The sequence below is a fragment of the Xenopus laevis genome, chromosome 1L, assembly GCF_017654675.1.
Source record: "Xenopus laevis strain J_2021 chromosome 1L, Xenopus_laevis_v10.1, whole genome shotgun sequence".
Lineage (NCBI taxonomy): Eukaryota > Metazoa > Chordata > Amphibia > Anura > Pipidae > Xenopus > Xenopus laevis.
Window position 1 is genome coordinate 157,715,287 of NC_054371.1, and position 10,827 is coordinate 157,726,113.

A 10,827-nucleotide genomic window follows, 5' to 3' on the forward strand; every position below is an offset into this window, starting at 1 on the left:
CTTCCAGGATTGCGTGACTAATCCATTAGTATCACGGAGCTCCATATGCTGATAGCAGCTCAGCCAAAGCGCAGATTAAGCCTCTGTTTACAAATTGTGTTCCCATGGCGCCATCTGCTGGGCATATGTATGAATGCAATTCTGGCTTTTTAAACACAGAACTATCACAGTGCTAGCAACTTTGCCATGTTACGTAGTTATCTACTATTAGGTATGGGACCTGTTTTCCAGGATGCTCTGGACCTGGGGTTTTCCTGATAACGGATCTTTCTGTAATTTGGATCTTCATACCTTAAGTCTACTCAGGGTCGGACTGGGGGGCCGAGGCCCACTGGGACTAATGTCCAGGGCCAGGTCTGGACTGAGAATTAAAATAGGCCCTGCTATTTCAGGTACACAGAGGCCCTTTCAGCCCCCACCAGCCCACTAAATAGTGACTTTCTATGGCATCTTATAGCAGCCCCTCTGGCATTTGCCAGAACCCACAGATTGCCAGTCCAGGCCTGTCCAGGGCCCCCTCCGACCCCCGTCCCCCTACTATGATGTGCAGAGCGCACAGGCATTGGTGCGCCTGCCTGATGGTGCTGCGCGGTGCCTAGAAAAAACGTTTCTTTTTTTCTATTCCGATCCGCAGAAGGGACTGACCCGGCGGGGGCCTATTAAGGGTCGGGGCCCACCGGGTTTTTTCCCGGTGTCCCGCCGGGCCAGTCTGACACTGAGTCTACTAGAAAATCATGTAAACATTAAATAAACCCAATAGGCTGGTTTTGCTTCCAATAAGGGTTTATTTTATCTTCATTGGGATCAAGTACAAGGTACCCTTTTATTATTAGACAGAATTTTTTACAAAAAAATCTGGATTATTTGGATAAAATGGAGTCTATGGGAGAAGCAGTGGCGGAACTACCGGGGGAGCAGGGGGTGCAATTGTACCCCCTGCGAGCTCGCTGGCAGTCCACGCGAGCAAAAATAACTAGGGATGCTCTGAATCCAGGATTTGGTTCAGGATTTGGCCTTTTACAGCAGGATTCGGCTGAATCCTCCTGCATATGCAAATTAGGATTCGGTTCCATATTCGGCCAAATCTTTCGCGAAGGATTCGGTGGTTCTGGCAAAATAGTGGATTTGGTACATCCCTTGAAAAAATGCTCAGAAAATCGCTTCTGAAGCTGGGTGGGTGCTCCCGGCAATACGGTCTGCACCTGGGCACGGTCTGAATTTTCGCCGCAGTTTTGTGAAAAAATGAGCACATGGTGACATTTGGAATTTCACCGAGAATCCATGGCTGGTGAATAAATTTGCATATCACTAATCACGTGTGAAGCATACAAGCAATAGGTAAGAGCCCTACTACAGATAGGCATAAGGTTAGCATATAATAGGGTTTAGTATCAGTGAAGCTTATGGAGCAGCAGAGTTCCTTGAAGTAGTAGCAGAAGGGAACATGTAAAATCCACAGACAGGCCTTTCAATTCTTGGTCCCTTGAGTGCTCTTGTCTCATGCTATTGAACTTACATACATTATGGATAACACCTGCCACCTGAGCTCAGGAATGTTTTCATGTGCTTTCAGAAAGAGTAAGCACTTCACTATGGAACTGCTTTCAAATAAGCTATTGTTTCTCCAACTCCTATCATATCTACCACTGGGTTGGGCATGGGGGTATATTAACAAATGCTGTCATCTGGTTACCTTCCCATTATTCTGCTGATTGGCTGCAGGGGGAAAGGGAGGTGGGTGACTCCTACTTGCAGTAGAGCATTAAAGAGTAACTGTAGTTTATCAGAGCACCAGTCACATGACTGAGGGCACCAGTGAAACTAAGTGAAACTAAGAACATTTCTATCTTAACATCAAATTTCAAAATTAAATAATCTGTTTACTCGTTTGAAAAATGAGTTTTCATGCAGGATTCTGCTGGAGGAGCACTCCTGCAAAAACATGTTTTTCCAGAATCTTTTTTTTTTTTTTTTTTATTAACAATTTTTGCAGTTTACAATTATTAAGAAGAAAGAAGAAAGGAGAAACAGAGGGGGGGGGGAAAGGTACTGGAGACTGCACAGACATGTCGCAACTACTAAGCAGTGAGATTATCATTCCCTTAAGTAGGTTCAGGAGAAAAAGGTCCGTTCGTACAGATCCACTCTGTTGAGTTCAGCTTGGATGTGTGCACGCTGCGGGAGACTAGATTTTTTCCAATGTCTTGCCAATAAACTTCTGCTGACTAGAAGAAGCCTTGTGATATCCTTCTGTGTCGTTGCGGCTCTTACCACAGTATCATAGCCTAGTAAGGCCAGTGCTGGGTTGATGATAGTTAGGTCACCGGTAATGTCCCTTAGAAGACTATTAACTCTCTGCCAGTATTCCAGAGCAATGGGGCAGGCCCACCAAATATGAATGAAAGTTCCTGCTTCCCGTCGACACCTCCAACAAGTGTCGGGAGAGTTGGGGAAAGCTTTGTGTATTTTGTCAGGGGTTAAGTACCACCTATACATCAATTTAACAGTGAGTTCATGGTGGTTAAGCGCCCTTGAGTACTTGATCGTACGCCGGAAAAGCCCACGCCAGACCTCCGTAGACAGTGGTATCTGCAGCTCAGTCTGCCAGCGTTCCATTGCTAGAGGTGTGGTGTCAGTTTCTTTCTGTTGCAACACTTGATATAGTCTCTGTGTCCCTTTCCGCTTCCCCGATAAAGACCAACATCTAGTCTCAAATAAAGTAGGTTGGTGCAGTCCATTCCACTTATGCGCATGTAGGTAGTGTCGCACTCTTAGATATGTGTAAAGCTGCGAATTTGGTAACTCATATTTAGTTTGCAGGGACGGAAAGGTGGCCAGGCTGCCCTGCTCAAACAGGTCTCCCATTTTTTGTATGCCACGGGATTTCCAGAGGGACAATGTCAGATCAGATATCACTTCTTCCAAAACGGATAGTGGCATAAGCGCAGTTGGTGGATTCGATAGGTAAACATTGTTTCTGGAGGTGTACCAAGCATGTAAGGTCGCTTGTGTAGCCTGCGGTAATTTATCCATGTCAGTGCGGCAATGTTTGCCTAGGGTCCAGACATGAGCGGTGATCGAGCAACCAAATAAAGATTTGTAGACCCAATGTTCCAGATCAACCCATTTTTTGACGCCTGGCGGGAGGTGCCAATCAGCCAGTTGGTCTAGCAAAGTCACCTTATAGTATTTGTGTATATTAGGACAAGCCAATCCAGCATTCCTTTTCGTGGCATACATAACGTCTTGTGCCAATCTAGGTTTCTTCTGATTCCATATGAAATGCATCAGTATCCTCTGAAGCTGCTGAAAAAAAGATGTGAATAATGGAATGGGAAGAGTCCTGAATTTGTATAAAAGCTTTGGGACAATCAGCATTTTAATGGCATTAATCCTCCCCAGCCAAGAAACATAGGTAGTGTTCCATTTTTGGAGTGTTGTGACTGTATCCCTCAGAATTTCTCCATAGTTGTGCTGGTATAAGTGGAAAGGATTGGCTGTTATTTTTGATCCCAAATAGTTCACAGTTGTGGATTGCCAATCCAGATTATAGATCCGTTGTAGCCTATAGACAACCGGTGGAGGCAATAATATGGGAAGGGCTTGTGTCTTCGAAACATTGAGTTTATAATAAGACATGCACCCAAACTGTTCAAGCAATTCAAACAATTTCTGCAAGGCAAAAGTGGGATTAGTCACAGTTAAGGCAATATCATCAGCAAACAATAGGATTTTATGCTCATGAGGACCCACAGAAACTCCCTGTATATCACTCGAACATCGAACGGCTTGGGCTAGTGGCTCTATACTCAGGACATATATAAGAGGCGAAAGGGGGCACCCCTGCCTAGTTCCATTAGTTAACGAAAAGGGGTCTGACAAGAAACTATTCACATTCACATGGGCTGACGGGTCCGAGTACAGAGCCATTATAGCAGTAATCATTGAAGTCTGTATTCCAAACGTCTCCAAAACTAATCTAAGGTAAGTCCAGTTCACTCGGTCAAATGCCTTTTCGGCGTCTAATGCTAAGACTAGTGACGGAGTATTACTGCAATGCATTTGCTGAATTAGGGTGATAAGCCTTCTAGTATTATCATGAATATGGCGCCCCTGGATGAACCCTGTCTGATCATTGTTTATAAGTACTGGCAGCACTTTCTGCAGTCTCTTCGCTAGTACAGATGCATAAATCTTAAGATCTCCATTTAGCAAAGAGATAGGGCGGTAATTTGAGCACAATGTGGCATCTTTTCCGGGTTTGGGGATAGTCGAGATGTAGGCCTTCAGCATTTCCCGGGGAAAAGACCCTTGCAATGCTGCCTCATTCAAAGCCCTAGTGCGGTAGGGGGCTAACGTAGCATGAAATGATTTGTAGTATAGATTAGTGTAGCCATCCGGTCCCGGGGCCTTGTTGTTGGTGAGGGCTTGTATAACCGCCAGGACTTCCTCCATGGTTAAAGGGCCAGTCAAACCGGTCAACTCTGTGTCTGATAGAGATGGCAGGTTTAGCCGGTCCAAAAACGCAGTGATATCGTGCTTCGAGGGTATAACCATAGAGGAGTCGTCTTTCAAATTATAAAGGGTACCGTAAAATTCGGCAAACGTGTCCGCTATGTCTTTAGGATTAATTTTGGAGGCACCGGAAGAAGTACAAATTTTCCCAATTCTACGTTGCAGGGTCTGTTGGAGTAATCGTTTCTTAAGTAAAGCAGAGGCTCTATTCCCCATAATGTAAGTCTCGCTTTTGAGCTGCAAAAGTCGAGCTTGACATCTACCCAAAATAAGGAGGTTAACCTCCTCTTTAAGCTTGTTCAAAGTCTGCAGTAAATCAGGCGAAGGGGCTATAAGTCGTTGTCTCTCTAAACTGTTTATTTTAAGTAGCAATTTTTCCTGTTTCTGTCTGGCTATTTTAAGTTTGTATGCTGCAACACTAATCAACGTGCCTCTTAAGGTGGCCTTATGGGCGCACCATAAAGTTAAATCTTTAACGTCTGCATTATCATTCCTAGAGAAAAAGTCTACAATATTAGTTTCAAGTTGTTTGCGAATATCCACGTCCGCTAGCAGAGTGTTATTAAGTCTCCATGGCGGCCTAGCACTGAACTGGTATTTTTCTTGGAGTGAAAACTCCACTAGGGAGTGATCAGTCCAAGTTGTGGGTTTGATCTTACAGTTGGAAGCTAAGGATAACGTTTGCGGATAAGCCAGGAAAAGATCTATCCTAGTATGGGTTCGATGTTGGGCCGAATAATACGTAAAGTCCATTAATGTCGTACAAGTTATGTTGCTCTAATAGTTTGGCAAATTGCAGGGAATTCTTGACTACTCGCTTGCCATATGCAGTAGATTGTGCACCGAATCGGGGCGATCTATCCAGCTGAGGATCAAGGATATTATTGAAGTCGCCTCCAATTAAAACTAAACCTTGTTGGTGGGTTTGTACCTGCTCTAGAGCCTGTTTCAGAAAGACATTCTGTTGGGTGTTAGGCACGTATAAATTAACCAGGGTGTACAATTGTTGATTAATATTACAAACTACTATAAGACATCTGCCTTTGGGGTCCGCCATATGTTTTACGCTAGTTATGAGCAATGTTTTCCGTACGATAATGGCAACTCCTCTATTTTTTGACGTGGAGGTTGCCGCCGCCAACATAGTATAGTACTTATTCTCCAGCTTACATTGATCTTTCGTCCTAAAGTGAGTTTCTTGGACCCAAATTAAATCTGCACCCTGTCTCTTACATTCAGCGAGCAGCAATAACCTCTTTCGGGGGGTATTTAGACCCCGTGTATTAATACTGATACACTTAAGTACCATGGTGTCGATGAATTTTGCTAGGCAGCGTACAGACAGCGGAACCCAAGGCAATAGACATAGCAGTCACAAACCATATAGCAGTCTCCAGGACAGGTGGGAAAGAAGGAGGGGAAGAGGGAGGGGGAAAAAGAGAACAAGCAGTAGAGCAATCAAAACATATATACAATATAGCCAAAACCAAAGGCTGTACTCCCCTAGCTACCATGCCTAGTGGCAGAAAGTTCAGCAGTGGGAGAAAATAGAAACGGGGTGTGCCTGGATCAGATGTCATGAGATCCTAGACAGCTCCATGCCGGCGTCAATTTTAACACAGTGGGTATGGGACCCAGGAAAGGTTGTTAAGCGATAACAAAGACTCTCAAGCCTTGGCCGTGTGCCACTCCTCCTCCACATGCAAACGGCTTTGAGTCGGTGGCAGCTTGTGCTGTGGTTCCATGGGGATATTCCAGTATTTGAGCGCAGCTTTGCCTTCCGCTAGGTTAGCAATGATTTTAGTCGTATTCTGCCACTGAACTATAAGCTTAGTCGGATATCCCCACTTATATGGAATTTCCTTCTGGCGTAAGCTTTGGGTAATCACCGCTAAGTCACGCCGCCTTGCCAGGGTGGCTGCAGACAAATCAGCATAAATTTGTACCTTATCGTACGGCTGCGGCAGTTCTCCATGCTGTCTAGCATAGCGCATTAGATCCTCTTTGACGTGGAAAAAGTGGATACGGAGGAAAGTGTCCCTGGGCGCTGCACTCGGCGCATTCCTTGCTTTAGGAATCCTATGGATCCGGTCTATGATCAAGTTGTCTGCAGTTGCGTCTGGTAGTGCTGCCTTTATAAGGCCCTGGGCGTATTGGCATAATTGGGGCTGTAATACCTCTTCAGGAATGCCCCTGAGCCGCACATTGTTCCGCCGCGAACGGTCTTCCAGATCTGCAATTTTGTTCTGCAACTTTTCTATTTCAGCATCCTGCGCATTGACTGTGTCAGCCATGTCGTTATGCGCTGTTACAAATTCCGCCATTTTTGTCTCCAAGCGGTCCGTGCGCTCACCCATGGCCTGCAGCTCACTTCTGAGGTCCTGCACAGCGTGCTTAGTATCAGCACAAATATCCTCTCTAAGCTTCGCCAGCATGCATCGTAAATCAGCTTGCGTCAAGCTTTGGGCAACTTCAGCATACTTATCTGGCAGTTGCTCCGCTTCTACTACCAGACGCGCTGGTGACGAGGCCGCAGAGGAAGAGTGGGCGCCATCTTGGATCCCGTCCCGTAGCGAAACTTTCGGCTGCGACCCATAAAAGTCGGTAAGTTGTAGTGTTTTTTGCTTTTTACTTCTCCTCGACATCTTACCGCTTGTCTCCGAAAGGATCGCTGACTTTTGCCGTCTCGGGACTGCTTAATACTGGCTTATAGGCGACACCGGCTACGGAGCTGCAGAGGAATGCGTGTATTCACATGCACGCGTAAACCACGCCCCTTTTCCAGAATCTCTTTAATGACACACACATACACACAAACAAACAATCCAAGGAATGAAAGTCAAGGCACCTCAAGCTTAATTGTGCAATATTATTTGTACAGTACTCCAAACAAGTGGTCACCTCCTTGCTCACATTGCTTTAACACAAGTATTGTCTTTAGGGCTATGCTTTTCAGGTTATGCCTATCTTCAGGGACAACAATAGAGCTACTGCGCCTTAGTCTATTAGGCAGCATAGCAGTAGCCTCCACACAACCTGAGATAACTTTATGCAACACACAAATCTTTTGCACCAGGATTGACACATCACGCCCAAGGTACAGCACACACAGAGTTAGCAGTGAGTGTGATTATACTACAATTCTGGGCAAGAATGTTACATTCTGGTTAAAACCTATAGCAATACAATTAATATGGCTGAATTATCACATATGTAACAAGCATTTTAATGCAGTCTTTGTTACTCTTTAAATAGAATAATAAGATATTATTAGAGAGGAGATGACAGCACTGTGCTGCTTTCCTTTTTGGCTATGAGCACTCAACTGAAACATTACCCACATGATTCTGTTTATATTAAAATATCATTCAATTTGAGATGCTTGGGTGATATATTGTTTGCAGAGGAACCCCATCTTTTGGATAATACACATGGTAGCAGCACAAAGTACTATGTCTGCAGCCACTTACCTGTTTCAAAATGGAGAAATATAATGTTCCTACCACTATATAGTTCACTTGCCAAACACTTTTTTTTCCAGTTCAGTTGTTTTCAGGTATTACTCCAGCAATAATGATTTGCACTGCTTTCTGTTATTGGGGTTTCTTTCACCTTTTAACTAAGATTTTTGTTTCAGCATCAGCTTTGTGTCAGGCTAGCAGCTCAGCAAACCAGGGACTCTCTAAACTGCAGTCATTTGCTACATTGGTTGATTTGTTACTCAGCAGCATTGGAAGAATGTAAGTAACCTTTGTATGAATTGTAACAATGCTCAGGGAGCATGCTCAGTAGGGCAGATGCTAAGAAATGTATTAAACAATGCAACACATTGTGATTAGTTTTGAGAGTCAAAGACCCTGATCGATGAGCTGCAACCATGCATCAATATGAATAAGAGACTGGAATATGAATAGGAGAGGCCTGAATAGAAAGATTCAGTATTAAAAAGTATTAAAAAGAAGCAATAACAATACATTTGTAGCCTTACAGAGCATTTGCTTTTTTAGATTTAAAAGCTGGAAAGAGTCAGAAGAAGAAGGCAAATATTTTAAAAACTATACAAATTAAATAATGAAGACCAATTGAAATGTTGCTTAGAATTAGCCACTCTATAACATACTAAAAGTTAACTTGAAAGCGAACCACCCCCTATAATAAATCAAGGGGCTGAATGTAACGCTAAATTGGGCTATACAGACCAAAAAGAGTTAATGTCCAGCTAGTGAGAGGAGCATAGGTTACACGTGACTCAAATACTTCACGCTAGGGCCTTCGCTAAGTGGAAGATTTCAGGAATGGTGTAGTGAAACTACAACTTTCAGGCTACTGTGCAATGAAATAGGAAAAGATGGACGCCAGGAGATTCTTATGGTGAAACAAAAGAGTAACAGTTTATTTGTACAAGACAAATGTCCTCAGGTTTTCTTACAGTCATATGAGGTATATGCAAATGGTATTAGCAGTGCTGAAACAGGCAAAGGATGATACAGCTGAGGAATATGACTCCCATAGGCATTGTAGTCAAGTTGTAATAGGAATCCAAGGCAGATGTACCATGAAGTGGTCCCGATCCCACCCAGTGGAGTCGTCAGGGAGAAGAAGTCTAAGCCTGACACCCTATCCAGTGTGGTCCCTTCACTAAAGGCAATCTAGGAGCCTTGGGAAGCTACTCCCTGCTACATATCCTTGATGGAGCATAAAGCTGCTCTTGCTATCTGTACTCTCTATCTTACTCTCCTAGAGAGTCTATGATGGATATAACCTGAATCTAGCTAACCTCATTCACGGGGTTCCCTGGTCCCCGACTCAGACACTAAAGGTGCTGGTCCCTTTAGGGCAATGGCTTTACTGGGCCTCGGTGATCCCAGGCTGAATGGGCACATCCAGATGGTAAGGCAGGGGTCCCCAACCTTTTTAACTTGAGAGCAACATTCAGATATAAAAAGATATGGGGAGCAACACAAGCATGAAAAATGTTCCTGGGTGGTGTCAATAAGGGTTGTGATTGGCTATTTGTAGCCCCTTTGTGGATTGGAAGTCTACAGGAGTCTCTATTTGGCAGGATACCTGGTTTTTATGCAACCAAAACTTGCCTCCAAGCCTGAATTCAAAAATAAGCACCTGCTTTGAGGCCACGGAGAGCAACATCCAAGGGGTTGGGGAGCAACTTGTTGCTCACAAGCTACTGGTTGGGGATCACTGTGGTAAGGACACCAGCAGCCAAAGAGGAAGACCCATTCCTTTCCAAACACTACATGGAAGTGTGGTAGGAAGTAGTCATTACACCTCTTGGCCCATAACTGGATAGGTGAAATGTAAACTAGATGCATGGGCTTTTGCCTAGCAACTAGGGAAAAGGTAGGGATTTAAAGCAAAAAGGGCATATTTAACCTATGGGTCCCAACATTAAAATAACCACTTACTATAATTTCTAGTAGAACTAATGATCCTTATTGTTTTGGCATTTGTGATTAAGGTTTGTCTGTTTTATAACTAAGAAGGCACAAAGTAATGGGGTGGGAACTGGGCAGATCAGATATAGACTGGGAAGGGCAGGGGTAGATTTTAGCAGGGCCTGATTAAAGACCTATAGGACTAAATCTTAAAATACTAATATAAGCTTCTAAAGGATACATCTTGTTTTTGGACTGGCAGGATAGATTCATGCAGAAATAATCTGTGGAGAAACATAGCGCATCTAAATTTACACATCTTAGCACAGACATACTTCCCAGTATAGATAAGCATGACGGTGTTTAGGGCTGAACTGTTTGCCTGTCAATTTAAGCACATGGAGGATATAGATTTAAATTGCACCTTTTTAAGCTAAAGTAAAAGAAATGAATGGAATTACCTTGTAGATAAAAAGAAAATATCTCTTTTTATATTGCTCAGAATTAGAAACGGGCCTAGAGAGGTGTAATTTATGCTCATCCATACCCACCCCATCAATGTACCAATGAAAATTATAAAATGATAAAATAAACATATAACTAATCCTGAAACTCAACAAAAATATATTATACGCCCAATCTATTTGTAACCTATGCCTACAAATATATTGGCCATGGAGTTGCTTGTCCCCCTAAATTTGAAAAAGACATCTCCAACTCACTGATATTATCAGTACCCTTTGTTGGATCGATGAAAGGGACTTCATTTTGGAGAAATACAACACAACAGAGGGACAGTGGTAGTCATACCTAGAACCACCCTTCTGAATTTTGCCTTTTATCTACATATACAGATTATATACATATACAGATTTGCCTTTATCGTTTTGTCACCCAGGGGTTATTTTCGAATGATATG